Source organism: Vanessa tameamea, chromosome 9 (assembly GCF_037043105.1).
Source record: "Vanessa tameamea isolate UH-Manoa-2023 chromosome 9, ilVanTame1 primary haplotype, whole genome shotgun sequence".
In the NCBI taxonomy this organism is placed as follows: Eukaryota; Metazoa; Arthropoda; class Insecta; order Lepidoptera; family Nymphalidae; genus Vanessa; species Vanessa tameamea.
This window is the reverse complement of record NC_087317.1, coordinates 2,323,511-2,344,014: the sequence shown is the minus strand read 5'-3', so window position 1 is coordinate 2,344,014 and position 20,504 is coordinate 2,323,511. Positions and strand designations below refer to the sequence as shown.

Genomic DNA, 20,504 nt, shown 5'->3' with positions numbered 1-20,504 from the left:
TGCGTTTACCGTTGTTACTTATTAGAAGTCTTCGTAAAGTACCCCCTGGTACTCTCTCAATAGCGATTGCTAATACATTGTATGTATAAGAACTGGTGTAAATATCATATTATCAGTGCATTATACAAATTAAATTAAGCATACATAGCTCGATAGATATAAAACGTAGATCGTATTGAAACTATTTGGTTTTAGATCCAATTTGGTAAGATTTTGTCATTCTGGATTTTTTGGATATCTTGTGGATAACAATATGTTAAGCGTCTGCCCATAGGACATTTAAAACTAATTAGTAGTCACAGTACACATATATATATGTAATTATAAATATTGCATTGAAATGAAGGGATTCCCTAAAACGGTCTAGTTTGCTTAAAATAATAGTACGCATATCGTGTACTCAAACATAAATAATAATATTAAAGAAATTATAAAAGTATTATTAACAGTGGCCAGTTCTGGTGGTATTTGAAATTTGAATTATGTTTATCTCTTTCACACGGTGTGATACAGAACCCGTGTAACTTGATATGGTAATAAATAAAATATATCGTGTTATCTCTTTTCAACGTATCGTTATTCCGATTGTGCGTCCTTTTCACATACTCCACACAAGCTTCGTTTGGTTCTGTTATCGCTGTTTAAATACTTTTGGAAGTTCCCTTCTAACCTTGAATGTTAGAATTCCAATTCAGGTTCTAAAGGGCACAGGTTATATTAATTTTTGACACTATTAAAAAACAGAAACTACTTATGTATTCCCATATCACAAATATAATATTTAGTCGAATGATTTAGAAATATTTTACTGTGATTTGTGAGTTTCGATTTTTTTAAGAATTCTTAAACAAATCATGATAAAACTTCATATTTTCTTTTTTTTTTAACTTAACACTCGATTTGAATCTAATAAATTTTCTAAAATTAATATTGATGTATTATGTAATTTATCTATAATGTCCTACAAAAACAGGATGTACGTGTAGCAAACATTTCTAAAAATTTCAACTGTAGTTCATGTAAATCTAGTAATACGAGTTGGACGAGTTTGTTTACGAGGCTAGATGACGTCACGACTCAGATTGACACGAGCTTATTATAGACATTCTAAGAAAAGCGGTAATATAACGACTTTTATTTCGCATGCTTTGCATCTTTGAACGATGTTTTTGTTTCTAAATGAGTAAAATAGATTATTACGATATTTAGACATTTTAGTTTGCGTACGAGTACAACTCATGAAATGTGGAAATTATCTTATAAGGCATTTAAGTATTTAAATTTATTATTTATTATTAGATATTACTAGCTAACTGTCTCGGCTTCGCATGGTTAGAATAATGGCCTACATAAAGTGTTTATATCGTAATACAAATAACTATTGGTTAACACGGTACACATTTTTTCCGACATTTTTAACAATCGTCGTTAAATTTCAGACAATTAACAATTCATCTTAATAAATTATACACCTAAACTCTCCCCATGAATTACTCCGTCTATGGGTGAAAACCGTATGAAAATCCCTTTGGTAGTTCTTGAGGTTATTGCGTTCAAAAAGACAGACGCGGCGGGGGCATTTTGTTTTCTAATATTATGTACTGAATTAAAAGTAGCTCGATAAAAATAATATTTACCTATAATGCTACATGAGTTATATCAAAATATTATTAAGTAGGAATGCAAAAATTGTGTTATTCAAAATTTAATTTGATAGTTACCACAAAATTGTGTAGTCATCAAGAACGTCTGATATTTGATATAGCAACGACAAAACACTATTACATACGCGAATCAATGGTTTCCAATTACCGGAATTGTTTCATAAAGTATGAAATGAATAACCGATTTAATTAGGCTCTTTTATTTATTACACATACATTTTATAAAACCATGAGCTTTAACGAAACCTTACGCCTCTAAGTTTAGAAAGACCGACTCGTTCGAAGAATGGCGGAATCCTTACAATGCAGGTTGTATACAAAACTTGTTTGACCAGAATTGAGAAAAAAAAGTGGCGGGCAAGTTCGCCTACAATAGCATTCCGCGCTCGTCGGGACCGCCCGCGACCCGCCCCCCGTCCCGCCCGCGCGCCCCTCGCCCCCGCTCTCGCGCCGCAGTCCGCGACCGAGCGCGACCGCGTGCGTTCAGCTTGCGATAAAATAATGTGCTCAGTAAATAATCTACTTTGCAAACTAACAAAAATAAGTGAATATAATACTTTGAAATCCGATCAGAAAACTAGACTGTTATGCATATGTTTTTAATTGTATATTTTAGTGTGTAAAATAAAAAAAAAACCTGTGTTTACTATAACACTAAATATACTTATGAGAATGCATTTTAATTTAAATAACTGATTAATTTGTGCTGTGAAAAAATCTGTAAGGTAGATACAACGGTGTTCTAATATCTGAATCGGTTGTTATCGATTTTTGACGTCAGTTGTCCGGAACAGCTGTTTTGAGGATGCGGATGGAATCTACTAGAATTTGGATCTTGCTTGTTTCATAAATATTCTACTTGTAGATATATCTGTGTGATCATGATGCTCAAATATACATTAAAGAACAGATTTATGAGAAATTAAGTGTCACAGGATAATAAAGTGCAAATCCTATGTGAAGTGTAATTAAATCAAATTCACTTTGGTGGTTGTTACTATTCTATTGATATACATTACCTAAACAAAAAAAAAAACAGATCTTTTGTAAAACAAAATTTAAAAAAGGGAAGTGCTTGTGATAAAATTGGTGTGCCTTTAAATTGGATTCTTAACGTGGATGTGGATTTAAATCTGTTAGTAAGGTAAGGTTAAGCCTAAATCGAGCTTATGAAACTAAATTATTTTAAAAATAGTGGTACTTTACTAACATAGCCCTTTACGGCGCGTCCTGAGTTTTTGTTGTTCGATAGGTTGTAGGCCTAACGCGCTGTCCGCCGAAGTCGATGCGTTCCAACTATTTATATACCAGATACTAAATTACAAAAACGAATCGAAAGAAAAATAATATAAACTTCTTACGAATTTCTTTTAACTTTACGGCATTGAATTGCGTATAATATAAATTGAAAGTCACAGTATTATACAAATATCAAAGTCAATGTTCAGTCCTATTATATTACAAATATATCCATAAATATCACTTTGAAGTATAAAAAATATATGCTAAATGGTTTTTTAGAGCCTTTAAAATCTCTTAAATCTCTCACTTTATCTTATTATGTAAAACATTTTAATTTATTTATTCAGTGTTGAATCAAAACTTAATAATATATGAATTACACCAGTTATACCTAATCTTGTACATTTAATATATATATTTAAACATATTTTTACTAATGTAAGACATAAAACAAGTAAAAAGAGCATTGTCAAAGTTTAATTAATTGATAGATCATCTTATACTAGGTAATTCTTTATAAAATCATTGTTTAATTTTACTATTACAATTATGTTTATAAATAATATTGTAATAGTCTATATGCCAATTTATTAGCCTCTTTACAATATTTCAAGTGTGTAGTTTATTATTATAAATCCATAAATACTACCTCCTTACAAGTTTCAATAAAAAAAAACAAAATAATGAATAATTTTATGACATTTTCTGCAAGAAAGTTTTTATTATTTTGAATAGTAGCAAATATAATAGGAATAAAAGTATCAAACACAAATAATTAATTCAATAATGTAGCAGCTTAAAAGGTAATTTTGAGCCTACTTGAATAAATAATATTTTGATTTTGTTTGAATAATTTACAGCTCAAAGATTTAGTAGACGGTTACATTACTTTATAAGTATAAGATGTTTCTATGTCAATGTTTTTACACAAGGTAAATGTTATTTGCTCAGGTTGCTAGAAAGTTTATTCATCTAGAACTTTTGAAATCACAAACCTACCCAAAAATGTATGTCTCATATAATGAGATATATAACTTATCACTAACAGTGACATATTTTTACAAATAAAACTGTAATTAATTGTATTTTATTTTGTAAGTGTTCATATAAAAATATATGTGTCAAACTAAATTTCTCTACTTACAATTTTTTCATAAATTTCATTTTGAACAAATCTTTCACAGTTACAACAGTTTTTGGAAATTGGTCTACTGTGTAATCAATGACAATAGTTAGTCGAAAGTATTTTTTTATATAACACTCTTTTAACAAGTGTACTAATATCTGAAAAAATGTACATTTATTAAATTTCAATATAGTATGAGGATGTTCTCTGATATTAACCACAGTTTAGTAAGAACTTCCCAAATAACCATGGCACGTTGGAGCTTCGAAAGTCACCAATTCGCTAACATTGCCAATATTAAACGATGATGCCATTCTGTCCTATTCTCTATTTAGACATGGATTGAAATATGAGAGTGCCGTCTTTTGGCTGAGCTTACAAACGTTGACGTCCTCTATAAACAACGTCCAATGTACTATATTTCAAATTTTATTACCTCTAGGATTGTACTGACTCATAATTATACGCGATCATTTGCGTTGTAATGTAACGAGCTTTGTTCTTCGGCTGTGTTTCACCGTAATGTATGTGTGGCTTTAATTGACATTAGCGACACCGAACAACAATGGATGTTGTGAAACGTGTTTTGCACATTACAAATAATTTAGGGATCCTGTTTATGAAAACATTTTTTAAGTACTATTATATAGTTTTAGTCGTAGTAATTGCGATGATAATTTAGTATTTCATACATTGACGTAATATCGACGTGATGCTTGCTATTTGGTTTAAAGCTATTTGTAAATAAAACCTTAAAATCTAACTAAGACTAAACTAGTGTGTTTGCGTCTCAGAGTTCTAATGTGATTAAACAAGTTTATAATCGTTATTTTTTACTTCAATCGAGGGCTAATAGTCTAAGATCCTGCTGCAGAATCAGTGTACCCATCGTATATCATAATAAACAGAAAAAAAATTGCTTTAATTTGATATATAAATTATGAATGTACGTTGTGAGTGTATAAACGTAACAAAATCATACCTGTGTAAACCTGGCTGCGAAGAGGTGCGGCCAGATGCGCAAAGGCAACCATGATTTTTCAGAGTCTTTATAGGTGTTGCCGTAAAGTGGACGATATTTTATTGAAAAAACAAGTCAATGAAATTTTTGACGGAATAAGAATTATTAATAATTTAATTAAAAATACTAGCAGCCACATTTTGATAGGCAACCTGGTAGATATAAATTCTCCTAATCATAAATATGTGTAAAAATTTGGTTTTTAGCAAACACACGATGGGTACACTGATTCTGCAGCGGGATCTCGTACTATAATCTTTAATAATATTAAAAAGTCAATTGTTTATGAAATTTATATATTTTTTTAGCTTTCCGCGCTTTAAATCGAACCGATTATCGTATTAGGAACATTATTAATTTACTATAGGTATGTATTTACACCTATCTTCTGAGGAATTCATAGTTTTCATACGATCGGATATTTCATATTATGTTAAACTGTACGCATATCAGTGCAGCCAAATAGCATGCAATATGTTTGATATTTTTTCACATTCGAATCCCAAATTTGAATAGCTGTCTATTGTCATTTGTATTTAAGGTGTCGGATTGTGATTTGACTTTATTTATACTACCTAACAGTACCTTATTCACAGTACCTAAAAGGTTGCCCGGAAGATCTCTTATTAGGATAATTTCGCCTGTGTACATTTTTAGGTTCCATTTAGTTAGTTTATTCTTTGTATGATCGTTTGTGTACAATAAAGATATTTACAACAACAATATTAACAAATATTCAACTTTATATTATAACGGTTTTACAAATTAATTGGACGTATACGTATGTACATATATTCAAAATTCAAAGTCATAACCTAAGAAACTTGCGGTTTGAATTTAAAATGCTGAAGTTCGTTTAAGACACAAACTGGTACGAATAGTTACTATGACTGTATAGTTGTGTAAAAGTATTGAATACTGAATGACCTCATCGCTGTAAAACATTCGCCATCATGTTTTTATTGCTATGTAAACTTACCTACCTATACATCGCAATTAAATGTATACATAAATATATGAACTCAAAGGAATATTCTACATAAGTGTGTAGTGTGTAACATTAAAAAATGCAGCGTTAATATAGGTGATATATAGTTAAATATTGAGAACCTACATGGCTCAGTGGGAAGAACGTGAGGCTAAAAGATCCCGATATCCACGTTAAAACCCTAAAAGGTCGGGGAGACTTTCCATAATTTTAATTTTTGATTATAATTTATCTCGTTCTGTAAGAAAACCTGCGATAAGAGTCTCATTGGAAAAATAAGGTGTAATTACTTATAAAATCTCCTAAAGTGGATGTTTTGACCTTAACCTAAGTGTGATATTTACGAGCTTATTTACTATTTAAAAATATAACTTAATTTTGTACTATTGTTAACTAACAGTTGTACGCGGTTTGTCCGGTAATGGCGTGGCAAAGCAATGAATAAGCGGGTAGTGCTTTTATTAAATGCTTGTACTGATGTATTAATCATTTGTTAATTACTACAAAGACAAGTTATACCTACATGTTAGGTATACTTTATTCAAGTAAGCTATATATATATATGCATTTAGGTCGTTTTCTACTCAATAAATATACCTTAAATATTTATTCAAAGTCCCATAAAAAAATTCCAAATGATATTGCATGACTATTTACATTTATTCAATTAAAATAATATCATAAATAAGTTGGAACGAAGAGAGTCCAAGTCCGCATTAAAATATTTAATATAAATTTCTCACATATTCTATTAACATAAATTCCTTGAAAAGATTCGCGGTAACACTTGAGACGGCGGTGAGAGAGATATTTAATGTTTTTTCATTATAATTTTTTTGTTATTAAAACACCGCACCGGACCCCCTCGGGCTTGTTTGATTATAATTCATTCACTATCCAGTTATCAGGCTTAGAAATGTTATTTTTAAATAAATTAACATAAGTTATTTAATTTTACTACTTGTTTCAAAAAATAAATTAACGCAAAGCAACTTTGTACTTATCTCATTTGAAATTATGGTAATGTATCAAATAGTTTTAGACCCAAATTACGACAGATATCCCAGTTTTATTCACATATGTACAACAAGATTTTATGAAAATTCAACAATTAGTATGCAAGGCTCAAATATTGTAAATGAACATTAAAAGAGTTTCACACAACCGATTGAGCTGAAATATTGCCAACTTGGTACTGATAACAATACAATCTATTAGGTATAATAAATTGTATTCATTATCGTTCATGGATAAAATTTGAAGCAACTAAAAAACACACAGTATACAATACTAAATTTTATTTCTAATTACATATATTAATAATTAGTAATGCTTGAAAAATACTTTTCTCTTGTGTATTTTACATGAGCTTCCAATAATAAGATGTTTCCTTAACACTTTCTGAGAGATTGAATGAACAACTATTGACACTATAACAATTACTTATGGTATTGTAATGTTCCTGAAAGTATTAATATTTATTTTTAAGGATTTTGTTCTTATGTGTGTTATAAGTGAGCTGCATTGAGAAACTATATACAATAATGTTTTGTACATAGTGTGGGCTTTAACATTGGCAATTTGATGAGTACACAAATAAAACTACAATATGAAAAGTTATATAAAAACTAACTCACATAGTAAATTAATACTTTAAAATGTTAGATACCTTAGCTACTTTAACTAGTCATTATTTATTTGGAATACCTATAACTATCAAATCATATCAAATCAAAGTCAATTCAACTGTCATTGAACATTCATCCGCCAACTATGAATAATGCAACTATTTCTTTTGAATGAAATGAAATGAATTTTCAATTACATAAATATCTATTTTGTTTATAAAAATATATTATGCATGTTGAAGTGTTTTTGCCTTCCTACACCTACCTAAAAAATAAACTCACATAATAATAGATATATAACTAACTAGTTACTCAGTTTTTTATCTTTCCTCATTTGATTAACTATCTACGGAAAGAACTTAATTAAAACCAAATGAATATGTAATGGGAATTGTCCATTTAGTTCATATTGTTGGACTAGGACGATGAAATAAAAATGAGTTATTATAATTAATTGAATTACTTAATTGATACCTTTATATAAATGATTTAATTGAACATATATTTTTAGTTTGTTTAATTTGAGAACATTGTATATATCGACTTGTACCTAAATGCACAAATCCTTTTGCACTTTTATATAAAACAATTGCTATTTAATACAATGTGTTTATAAGTTTAAAACACAGAGGATCGATTGTGATAGTGATAGAACTATCGCCGATTGAATTTTTTTTTCTTTTAGGTAATATTATATGAAGTAATTTAATTATTTTTACAAATAGATATTGAAAATGGGCTTGTCTCCAAATTAGTTTGTGAATCGATTTCACCTATTAAGTATTCTTAAACTAATAATTATTTACTTTTCATAATATGTATTATGTAAAGTATAAGATTTATATTTGCTTACATTCCTTTCAGCTCAAATTAAATAAAAAATACAGTGTATCATTCACCAATTTTAAAAAGGTACTTTTTATGCTGGATCATGTTTTGAAGTGTAGCACATTGTCAAACTAATTATAAAGTGAAATCAGAAGTAAATTTACTTCCATCGACTTTTAAACTATTTAAAGTTGCAATGTACTAACAAACAGTATAAGTAACGTCTGTTCTGGTTACGTCAGTATAACATATAATATTTACACAAAGTTTTTTGTTCTTTGTTCAATTCTATTCTTCGCTTAATGGTTTTTAGTTGTATTTTCTTTTGTCGTCTTGTCGCTGTGACGGTTGACACTACACAGGATATCATATTAGCAGAGGCATTGTAGGTGTGGCAATATATACACCTGTATATACGTATTTGGCTTAAAAGGTTGATTAATGAGCGAACAGTAAATATATATCAAATTATAAAATGCTGTATTAAATATTTCCTTTCTATTGACCGCTGTACTTCATTGTTTCTTGTTTTACTTGTTGGTCTTTAAGATCAAGTATTTATTGAAAACGTTACTTAAATACTCTTTTCGTGATACATTTATTATATTGTATGATTGATTTTTCCTTATAAAAAATGTTTTTATTTTACCAAAAAACATTTTCTCCTTAATAGGTACTTGTATGAGCGTCAGTGTTGAAATACGTAAGCTGTTAGATCAACAAATAAAAAGCTAGTTCTAGTCCAGTACTGAATCTTGTATTTCAATTTGTTTTTTAATATCTTTTAATACTTATCCGCAGAAGTTTTGAAGATTTTGTTAACTTACTGAATAATTTAGCATATAAGTAATATGCAGAATTCGTGTATCGAATCAATACGCCTCGGAACCAATATGAGTTTGAACTTACAACATTTACTAAGCAAATTCTGGCCGATGAACAATAATTCAAATTATATTTTGAAAGCTTAAAATTTGCTACACGGTTATAACTTGTTATCAACACGTTCATGTTTTCAAAATGTTCTAAACACAACAACAGCTACGAAGTAGGTTAAGCTACTGTTGTAAAAATACACATAATGAAAAACCTACGTCGATTGAAGTTCTAATCAGTTATTACACAAAGAACACGTAAATGACCCAATAATGGGTAAAGATCTCCACACCTAATAAGGAGAAAGAATTTGAACAAAATAATTTATTTGTACCCTGTGAGTGATTTCATTTATAACTAGCGACCCGCCCCGGCTTCGCACGGGTGCAATGCTGATTCTAAATATACTACAGAATGTCTTACAACGTTCAGAGTTTTTCAATCATTAGACAGTACAACCGCTATGATGCACAATGTATTTAAGGTACTTCATTGGATAAGCCATTATTTCTCGTAAAAAGTAAAGGATAAAAAATGTTTGTTGTGGCCTATCCCTAAGAAATAGACATATACTATCGGGGACTCTTTTGGAGACCTTTTTAAGGTGTATAATACTGTGGTACATTATTTTGATCTATCTCGTAAGGTTCAGCCAGCGTTTGCACTGTAAGCGCAAAAAATGTATTTATTTACGACATCACTTCAGAAATCTCTAAAATTATCAGTGTTATTCTACTTTATTGTGCATATATTATGCATATAAACCTTACTTGAATCAATCAATCTATCTATTAAAAGAAACCGCATCAAAATCCGTTCTGTAATTTTGAAGATCTAAGCATGCATAGGGACAAACAGCGGTAAGCGACTTTGTTTTATACTTTGTAATTATACTTTACAGACCTTCGTATAACTGACATATAGATATAGATATAATACAAGAAAGACAAAACAAAAACGTTCTCTTCATCTTGTTTGGTATTGGTATAAAGATAAGCTAAATCCTAATTTATATGACTGGTGTATTTTAAATAAAATACATTTTATAGAAAAAAAAGTACAAATAAATATCCGTTAAGCCTCGTCTGTTTTAATAAACCAACAGAGAACCATGAAGGCATCAAAATAGTTATAAGATTACAGTTGTATATAATTTGTTAATTGTTACTGTTACTAATGCATAACACAATTTAATTTTTTGCTTCAATGCGCAGATGAACGGTACAATTCGTCCAACGAATTTATTAAACAGTTCACTATTTACCTCAAACTGTGTAGAGTATTATAATATCACAATATAGTTTTATATCGCAAAGAGCTGAATTAAAAGAGTTCATAAACATAACATTAAATAGCGAATAGCGAAAATGAACACTTGGATTAGGTAGTTTTGATATTTGCAGTACGTTTATCTCTAATTAAATGATCAACGTATAATGATTATAATTATAAAAGTCTTGTTAAGTTGTATACTCCCATTTATATACTATAAGGTCTGGTGGTTATTTGGCTCCGATTAAACCTAAAGCATTCGCATTAATACGATCTGATAACCTGGTGCTCATTGTTTTTAATTATTTAAATGCATGCATCAAATGCCTAACTCACTCGTTCTTTCCCACAACGTTCGTTAAATATTTTAGTTTACATTTTTCTATTTGATTTGAGTATTTACTGCTAATCCGAATGCGTATTACTGAATGTCTTACCTGTAATTTTAATTTAGTTGATTTTACGATGTAGACATTTGTTTAGGTATTATGTTAGTATAAAACGATTATATACTCATAATATGTATAATTAATTATTAGTATTAATATTTAAAATGATATTTAACGAATATTTAATGATTTAATACGAGAGCTGTGAGGCAATACTGAACGATCCATCTTCGACGTGAAATATTTTCATTTATTACCACGCACCGAATGCAACCAAGATCGGGCACGCCACGGCCTCCAGCCAAGTGAAATGCACAAAATCCATTCGGTTTTATCTCGTTAACTAGCCACTACATGCCAAACTATACCGTACCCTCTTATGTTAAAGCTCAAAATCCTAGACATAAAAAAAATATTCTGTAGATGACGTGTTTAGTAGTGTCTGGTCGCGAGCGGATTTGAGAGCAAGTACGTGTAACTCAGGGCTCAAAATTGTGTGGTGTGTTTGAAATAAGGGTCGGATGTTATGCTGTTAGCTATAACACACTCTATTGTTTAATGGTAAGGTTGGTTTTGGCTTGGATGGTGTTTTATAAGGTTTTTTATGGTGTTCGGTTGGCAATCAGCTGTTTGGGCACGCGTTGCCCCTCGGGAGTGTATGATGTCAGCTCCCTTCGCACAGCGACGAGTTCTATTAAATTTTCTAAAATTGCGCACCCTAGTGGCTTGCGATAGGTACAAGCCATGTCAAATATTTGATAGACATATCTGATGTATGCGAAATGCCTTTGAAATATTCTTATTTAAATTACATTTTTATGAAACATGTTTGTGCAACGCATAGTTTGTGTACTTAAATATCGATATAAAATTATATATTCATAAAATTCATGACATTATAATGAAATTTAAAATCATATCGTAAACATTTACCAAACTACACATCTTCTGAATACGTATTCTAACGAACATTAATTATACAGTATAAGTTTACCTAACACATGCTATTATACATACATACATACATATATGGCAAATTAAGTTTGTAAAAATGATTATCGATCAATCAATAGTTGTGTGTAGTGGACGACAATTTGTCATGAGAAGTCTCGAAGAAGCTTATATCTCTAGACATGACATGTTACTTGTTAGATATATAAATATAAAATTAGTGATAAAAATACTCCCAAAATATTTTCTCCAGTCAAACCAAAACGATAACAAAAAACATGACGCGTTAGATGTAGCGATAGCCGACGTCGTCGAATGAATTATGCATCGCGACGCGACCGCGGCCTGCCTTTTAATTCCTTTGTTGATACTCGACTAATTAACCTATAAATAATAATATATACGTTCTTATGTACATGGTGATAAGGAAGAATTTGCCGCAACTGTGATGCCACGGACTAGTTACCATATTAATGTTTGGTAAAGCAATCCAGAGTGCAGGTTATTAAGAACTTATTGATTTGTATTTTTTATTTATTGAGTAGCTTTCTCTATCGGTAAATTCATTAATTGTGACAGTAAAAAAATAAGACTCGTTTTAAACGAATGTTACCAAGAAATATAAGGAGGTACCTAAATATTATTTTATCGTTTCAATAATAGTTAATTTTTAATAGTTTCAATTTAAATGTAATTTATATTTTTATTAGTTATATTTATATTAGATATATTAGGGTAGGTAAGGTTTTTCGGGCAGCATTTTGTCCAAATCAGCCCGAAACTCATCAACTCTGTTGCGGCCTTAGGTCGCCTTCTACCCAACGTAGGAGGGCCGGAAACACCTTGACGGCGTTTATACGCTGGCGTGGTGCGCTCTATGGCATTGTACGGTGCACCCATTTGGGTGGAAACGCTCACCGCTCGTAACAAGGCTCTTCTGCGGAGATCGCAGAGCGGGAGCGTGAGAACAGTACTGCCGACCCGCTTCGCCGAAGAAGACCGGGGAGAAGGCGTCTTCGTTATGGACACCTTCTCCTCCCGCCATAAGGCTCGCCGGGGATAGGGGGTCTCTGTACCCCGAGAACCCCCTAGGAATTGGAGGCCCACAGAGTTGGGCCTACCGTCAGGACGTCACGGTAGTATGCGCAAGCGATCCCGTGACGTCTCCCAGAAAGACGGAGTGGGTACCGCTGGTTTGTTAGTGGGTATTCCGGCGCCTTCAGCGCCGGCGAGCCCCACATACCCCCCCACAGCATGTGGGGGAAACGCGTTATGCGTTTTTCCAGCGTAAAAAAAAAGGGTAGGTAAGGTTTGAACTGAGTGAAATATTAGTTTTGAACGAAATCGTTTTCCACAAAATCTGTACGGGACATTAAAATATCAATATTTTTAGTAGTTACACATTAATAGGAAGTAATACCTATAGAACGTGACCAACATTACAATATTAATAAAACGATATACTTATATTATAAACTATATAGAAAATGTTGAATTTTTTACAACCTAAGGTTTGTGAAGACTTTCAAAATAACACGGGTAAAAACACAAGAATAAAAATTGTATCCAATAAAAAGTTCTCATAAGATAGAAAATAGGAATGGAAACCTACCAAAGTAAATGACAATGACAGAATAAAACGTCAAATAAAGTAAAAAAAAGTAAAATTTATAGCATTCACTTTGATTCTAATAAAAAAAAAACAACAATTTGCTACAAAACTATTCAAAGTACTACCCACGAACTTACTATACGTGGGTGGTATTTGCGTTTACAACATTTTTATTCGATACACTTATATTCTAAGTGAGAATTTATGCAACATACACTAATTATGGATTATTTAATATTATTTTATCCCCTTGATCTAATGTCATATCCATTCCTAGAATTCATTTCAGTCCATCGTTTATTCCCCTTATAGGAATATTTATGATGCCTTGATGAAAAAAATATTGCTCTTGGGGCGATTTCGTATGTCCACTATTAATATCACATTTGACGCTCTCAGAGAATAGTTTTTATTCACAGAAATAACTCCACCCATACATCACACACACACACACACAAATCAATCTCTAAACAATCAAAACGTAATAACAGAAATTGACGTTAAATTGTGAGCCATTACAATTTTCAATGGTAAGTAAAGAAGTAAAATAATATCGTATTGTATAAAATGTAATATAAATTCGGTTAATTTTATTACTTTTAATAATGAGTAGCAAGTGAAGTTGAACACATTTGTTTAGATAGTTAAAATAATTCAGCTAGCAAGTTCACAGATCCACATTCATCACACATCATTCCGTAACCAATCGCGATTACATACAATTTAATTGGTTCATTGAATCGCCTTGAAAGGTGTTTGAACTAAAATTTGTATAGATATTTCGAGGTGAATTCGGTATAGCAATTATTTACAGCGGGAACTGAGTTTACGTGTCTAAATATAAAATCTCTTAACGTCTTTTCCTAATAACAGACATAACTATTTTGTTCTTTAAAAACGCAACAAAATATTTATTACTATTAAAAAAGTCTAAAGAAGGGACTCCACAAATTATTATTTTAACCTAAAAAGATTATAAATAGATAAATATTTGTAACATATAATGTATAGTTCCGATTACAAATTGTAAAGCGAACAGTCCACTAGTTGTAAATTATTTAATCTTCAACAAAGACCCACGATTCCATATAAATTATGAGAATCCATAGATCTTACAATCTGGATACGCGGGATCTAAACGCCATCCCTTATCCGTAGGAAACGATCCATCAAGGTGTTATCTCGCAGGAAACAGGGTTTACTAGTGTTTCCACCTATCTCGCTGTGCACACAATTATATCTCGTAATCCTGAGGGATAGGCACCAGTATCCCATGTAATTTCCAAAGTTTGACAATTACGTATAACTTTGAATGAGTCGTAAAGTTCAAATTATGGTAACATGGAATGGTTTTAAGCAATATGTTCAAGGTTTTGTATCTGTTCTCTTAATTAGGTATGAATATCCGATCATAATGAAATCACATTATGATATAGGAATCTTATACTATATATTATATATAAGAAGCCTACCTTTATAAGGCAAATAAGACTTACTCTGTACTGCTTGCGGCTAAAAAATATAACAAATAGAAATCTTCTTGTCATATCATATATGATATATTGTTTTATACCTAAATAATGTTACGTTTCATTCATAGTCGAATAAAATATGATGTATTTTTTTAAATTAACTTGTATATGTCCAGGCGTCCAATTCTTTATACTCCTCCAAGTTTATCGCAATTGAATCGAAATGGAATCGTTGCCGTTCAAACGTGTTCTTATTCCTCAAATGCAATTTACGATAAATAATTACTTTAAAAGTTCTATTACTACTAACTGAACTAAACGACATACGTCCTAGGTATGTGGATCGTGTGTACATTCTGAGAACTATAAAAAATCTCTCGGCAAAGAACAATTGGCTGTTTATTTCTAAACAAGAGTGGACTACTAGAAATTTTAATGTCTGTTGTTTTTTTTTATTAAGGTAGACGAGCAAATATGCTACCTACTTATTGGTGTATATGGTCTTCTAGTTTAAAAAAAGTATAAACCATTCATTCACCGCATATTTTCCGCTAACCTCGAAATCAAAGAAGTTATGATCCTTATGTCTCTAATTATCTGCACTGAAAAACTCACCCTTTAAACCGGAACACGGCAATAGAAAGTATTGGCGGTAAAATAATTGGTTAGTGGGTGGTATTCTGTGGGCCTGCACAAAGCGCTACCACCCATTACGGTTATTATAAACATATTTTATATTTTTATAAGTATTTTATTATACATCTGGTGTATTTCAATATAATTCGTACGCGATACACACGCAAATATAACGTCACTCTTTGCAACGATAAAATTATTCGATTTTTGTCATTAATGATGAAATAATATATTTGAAATTTACAAATCAGGAATATTGAATAAAATAATTATGATGATAAGATAATATAAGCATCAATATCGCGTGACGACATAAGTCAGATTTCGACATTTCGATGTGAATCGAGAGTCCATTATAGATTATTAAAATATTTTTTTAAATATAGAATCGCAATAGCGTATAATATGCCTGATTAAACTGACAATTTATAGTTTTAATTTTATTCATCTTTCGATAGCATCCTATTTAAATATAATAATCGTATAAATAAATCTATAATTGATGTAGTTTGTGAATGGTTCGATGTTTTCAATGAATAATATTGGTATCTTTTGAGAAATAGATAATGCATACGGTTGTTTTACAATGTCAATTGCTCTTAAAGATATCAGAAACAGGTCAAAACAATTGTAATAAACCGTGTTGAAGTCCAAATAATAAATATTATTACAATCGCGATAATAAGGTCAAAAAGTATCTTACAAAAACTTGTTTGTGTTTGAATCTGCTTTGAAGAAATTTCGTAAGGATCAAATCTGTGAGTATTGTAGAAGCACAATTGTACTCGGTAAGTCGGGTTACATCTTACCGCTCACGCTTGACTAAATGCGGGTGATGTTAATGGGGAAATGTTGAAAGTGTGTCTCTAGCCTTAAGTCAACAGCGGGTTTAATAAGAAATGGTTAAATTTATTTTTATTACAAAAGTTGCCAAACAAAGTATTTAAATTTTAATAATTCCTAATTACAAAGTTATTTTCTGAGTCACTTTTAGACAAAGCAAAGTAATGCAAATAAATCTGTTTAGGCAATTTCTTAAGTACCTAGGTTTTTTATTAAACTTAGTATTAAATATAATAAAAGTGACGAATCCCCTAATTTTCCACTCAATTTCACCATTACCGTAAGATATATTTCTTCCAGTTTATATGGACCACCCTCACCTAAAATCTCTTCAATAAAATCTGAATAATATTTGAGTTAGCTAATATACATTACAAGTGACAAATCCAGCATTTCTCTACTCTTAATCCATATTTATTGGTTTTTAATTTTTTATTTATTCTAACAAACTTCGTGATATATCCGATCAAATAAAACAATAATTATCAAAATCGTTTTCAATCGCCGAAGCTATCGAGGAACGTAAACTATAAATTAAATAATGCCGAATAGATTATTCTTGATGTCGGTATAAAGTTTTGATGTGGATATATTTCATATTGTATTTTTTGTTTCACGTTAATATTTTAATACGATTTGAGACAGTTGAATATTCTTAAACATTTCAATTGTTATACAATATTAAATAAAACGGCTCAATATTGTGAATTACGCTTATATGACAATTGTAAGGCAAATCTTCGTTCTATTTAATATATTTATATTACAACTATTAATAAATTATTGTACTTTATTATGTTCATATTTTTCCCTGATGTATTTCCGTGGCAATAAGCAATATAATCTGCATTTATAAATTAAAAAAAAATGCCATACGTCAAAGTCAATGTCAAAATCTTTATCCAATGCGTTAAACTTGCTTTTACGCACGTGATATTGGCGAAATAATCTGTGCCTTTTGGCACAAATAAAAGCCAAAAAAAAACTTGCTTATTGTGGGTCAAAAACCTACCACCGGTTCGGAAAAAAAGCCTCGGACCTGAGAAGAATCAGGGACGGTAAGAGTTCTATGATGCTATTATAAATTGGAGCTCATACGAGGTTACATAAGACTTTTTTTACTTACGGTAGCAATATTTAAATAAAAGTTCTAGGCATAGATCTATTGAGTAGAACTTTGTGTAGTTAAGTCGCCAGCTCTTGTACCTTGCACTCAACCTTAGTAAATAACTTTAAAGTCCCGGCGGGCTCTAAAAACGTTGGGTTGTAAAAACGACCATTTCGCCGCTTTACGTCGCTTATTGGCAGCTGCCTTTTGCATATTATTTAGCCACTTCAGAATATACCAACGTACGCATACTCAAATGGAAATACAAGGAAGAATACTAAAACCCTAAAAGGACATCCTGTGTAAAATCGAAATGATTTGAAACATTTTTTAATTATTTCGGCAGCGATTCTTTTTATAAATTAAATTAAATTTCTTATATAGCAAAGTCTTGAAGGAATAAGCCTCTATCAGTGAACCTAGCAGTTTCATAGTTATATCCTTAGGTCGCAATTAAAAATTAACGACTTCTATTCGCTTTTTTTTTCCTCTCCGTAGATATAGAGAAAGAACAGTATTTTAACGAATGCATCGCGAACGATTTATTTATGACATACCTAATTAGCGTTAAAAATTGTTAAAAAGGGGGACTTTTTGTCTACATTGAAATTCTTAATCACACGACAGCTAGTATGTAAGCTGTCGACCGCGGCTTCACTCTCGTTTTAGGAGTTGACCTATGTCCTTTCTTGAAGTTCAAATTTTCTTCACATCAAAGACCAACAGACAGATGGACAGCTACTCTCCGATTTATAATTTAAGTACAGATTATAATATATTTAAATTATCGGATGTAACAACGTAAACAAATAAATTCTTCCGATTATTGCTTAATGTTTTCTTTAGCAGATAGATAAATTATTATAAACACAAATTAAAGTATTCGAATGAGATGTTTACCGGATGTGTACGCGTGACCTCTCGTGTGATAACGTTCCTTAAATCCACTGAGCTCATATTAGTACAGTAGTAAGTTTTTTTTTTTAATGAAACCTTAAATGAGAATCTAAATTTATATCCACGTAATATATTTTGATATAGGTAATATATCCAAAATATTATAGAAGTGATCAAAATCCAATTCAAATGATTTATACTTCATTGAATTTTCATCTGATTTTTTAATTTTTGGAAAGTAACAATACTTTGATTCTTTTCATTGTACGTATTATATGAGGGTAACCGCACTGTAAGAGTAAAATAGTAATTTTAAAGTTGAATTCATCGAAGTATTGAAAAAGGGAAAGGCGTGACTTTATTCGTCTGCTGTTATAAACTTCAGATGGTTCGATCTAGGATATAAATGCAGAAATGTTAACGCAAAGCCGCGAGCTCCGAGTAGATCGTTCTACGCATATCTATGCGTGCCTCGTCAATACCTCGACAGGTTAATAAGCGATCTCGACGTGACCAAGGTCCGATAAACATTCCGTAACAGATATATCTGTATCTTATTTCTAAAATCACATGTAATTAGTGTTGTCATGTCGTCGGTAATGTTTTTTTCCGTCACATCACAACATTGTGGTATAGACAGGTATTGTGAGTGTGTTATGTTTAACTGTCTGCCTGTCTTTTGTTTTCGTTGTTATTATATTCTATAGTCCGTTTCAATAGAATATTTATAATAACACTACAACTATAACGTATTTTATGTACAACAAAAATGTCGAATAAATTAATATAATTTTTAAGTGTAGTTTTTGGTCAAAATTATGTATATGAAAAAGTTATTTTCATAGCAAGTATTTGTACAAAAATGAAACTTGTATCCCATAGTAATAAAATGTCGCTGTATTCCTTTCAGACTGACTCATTTTAAGCAGGTTCAGGTAGGCTAAGAAACAACAATAAAGTATTACACGGGGTGCAATTAGGAATCGTAAAATTTGTTATTACACGACTTTATTGCGACTCAACATTACTTTAGACGGAAGAGAATTAATAAGCTTTTGATAGATTACGGATTTACCAGCTGGTTCTAGCGATTTTGTCTGCGTAATTAAATGATTCGTAGTCAAGATATCCGAACGCTTGCAGCATTATAACCAGCATTATAGATTAAACGAAAAAAAAAGTGGACTTGTAGCGATTTGGTCTGCTACATTATGGATATTCTCTTAGTGGCAGTTTTGTCTATTTTTATGTTTCTATATATATATATATATACACATATGTAAATACGATCAAAACTTCATATCACACAGTAAAAAATATAATCGATTATAGATCACGTTGGTCCAACGACAAATATATACAGGACAAAAATTCATCCGACAATATGTAGGACGTCTTACTATGGTGTTACCACCACCGATTATTCTGGCAAAATCTTCCGTAACTAGTTAAATTAAATGAAATAAATATTATCTTCACTTCCACATCAACTCGTGGTCGTCTGCTGTACTTCTCTAGGGAATATTGCTAAACATCCATTAATTGAACGTATGCGCACGTAAGCAGGGGGCTATGACAGTAATAAAAATGTCTACGTCATAACACCTTTCAAGATGGCCCCAAAAATGTTACCTAGATGAAAATAATGTATCTTCTTAACTCATTGAATATTAAATCATTTTCAATATGATACTCGATACTCAAAGTTTACTCTCAGTCTACTCTCATATCAAATATATAAGCAATATTATATAACAGTTATTGTTTCTAACAGTTTATTTGTTTTTTATAGCTTTTTAATTTGAGACCATTTTGTCTGTTCTCATCTCGACTCTGTTTAATGAGCTTCTGATTAAAAACTTGAATTGTTTTGTAACTATGGTTATGGTTGTATCGAAATTTTTTATTCCCATTCAATATTGATCTTTTGTGGCTTCTGCTATTTTTATGG

The 20,504-nt window shown here is 30.9% G+C and overlaps 1 protein-coding gene across 1 annotated transcript in view; it reads left to right on the top strand.

The window, feature by feature from the left end:
• The first annotated feature begins 2,105 nt into the window (after nt 1-2,105).
• The window catches only part of LOC113398909 (protein winged eye), a 99,530-nt gene continuing 81,131 nt past the window's right edge, over nt 2,106-20,504 (top strand). The window contains exon 1 of the mRNA XM_026637854.2: nt 2,106-2,808. The gene's annotated coding sequence lies outside the window, so the exon portion shown is untranslated. The remainder of the gene's footprint in view (nt 2,809-20,504) is intronic.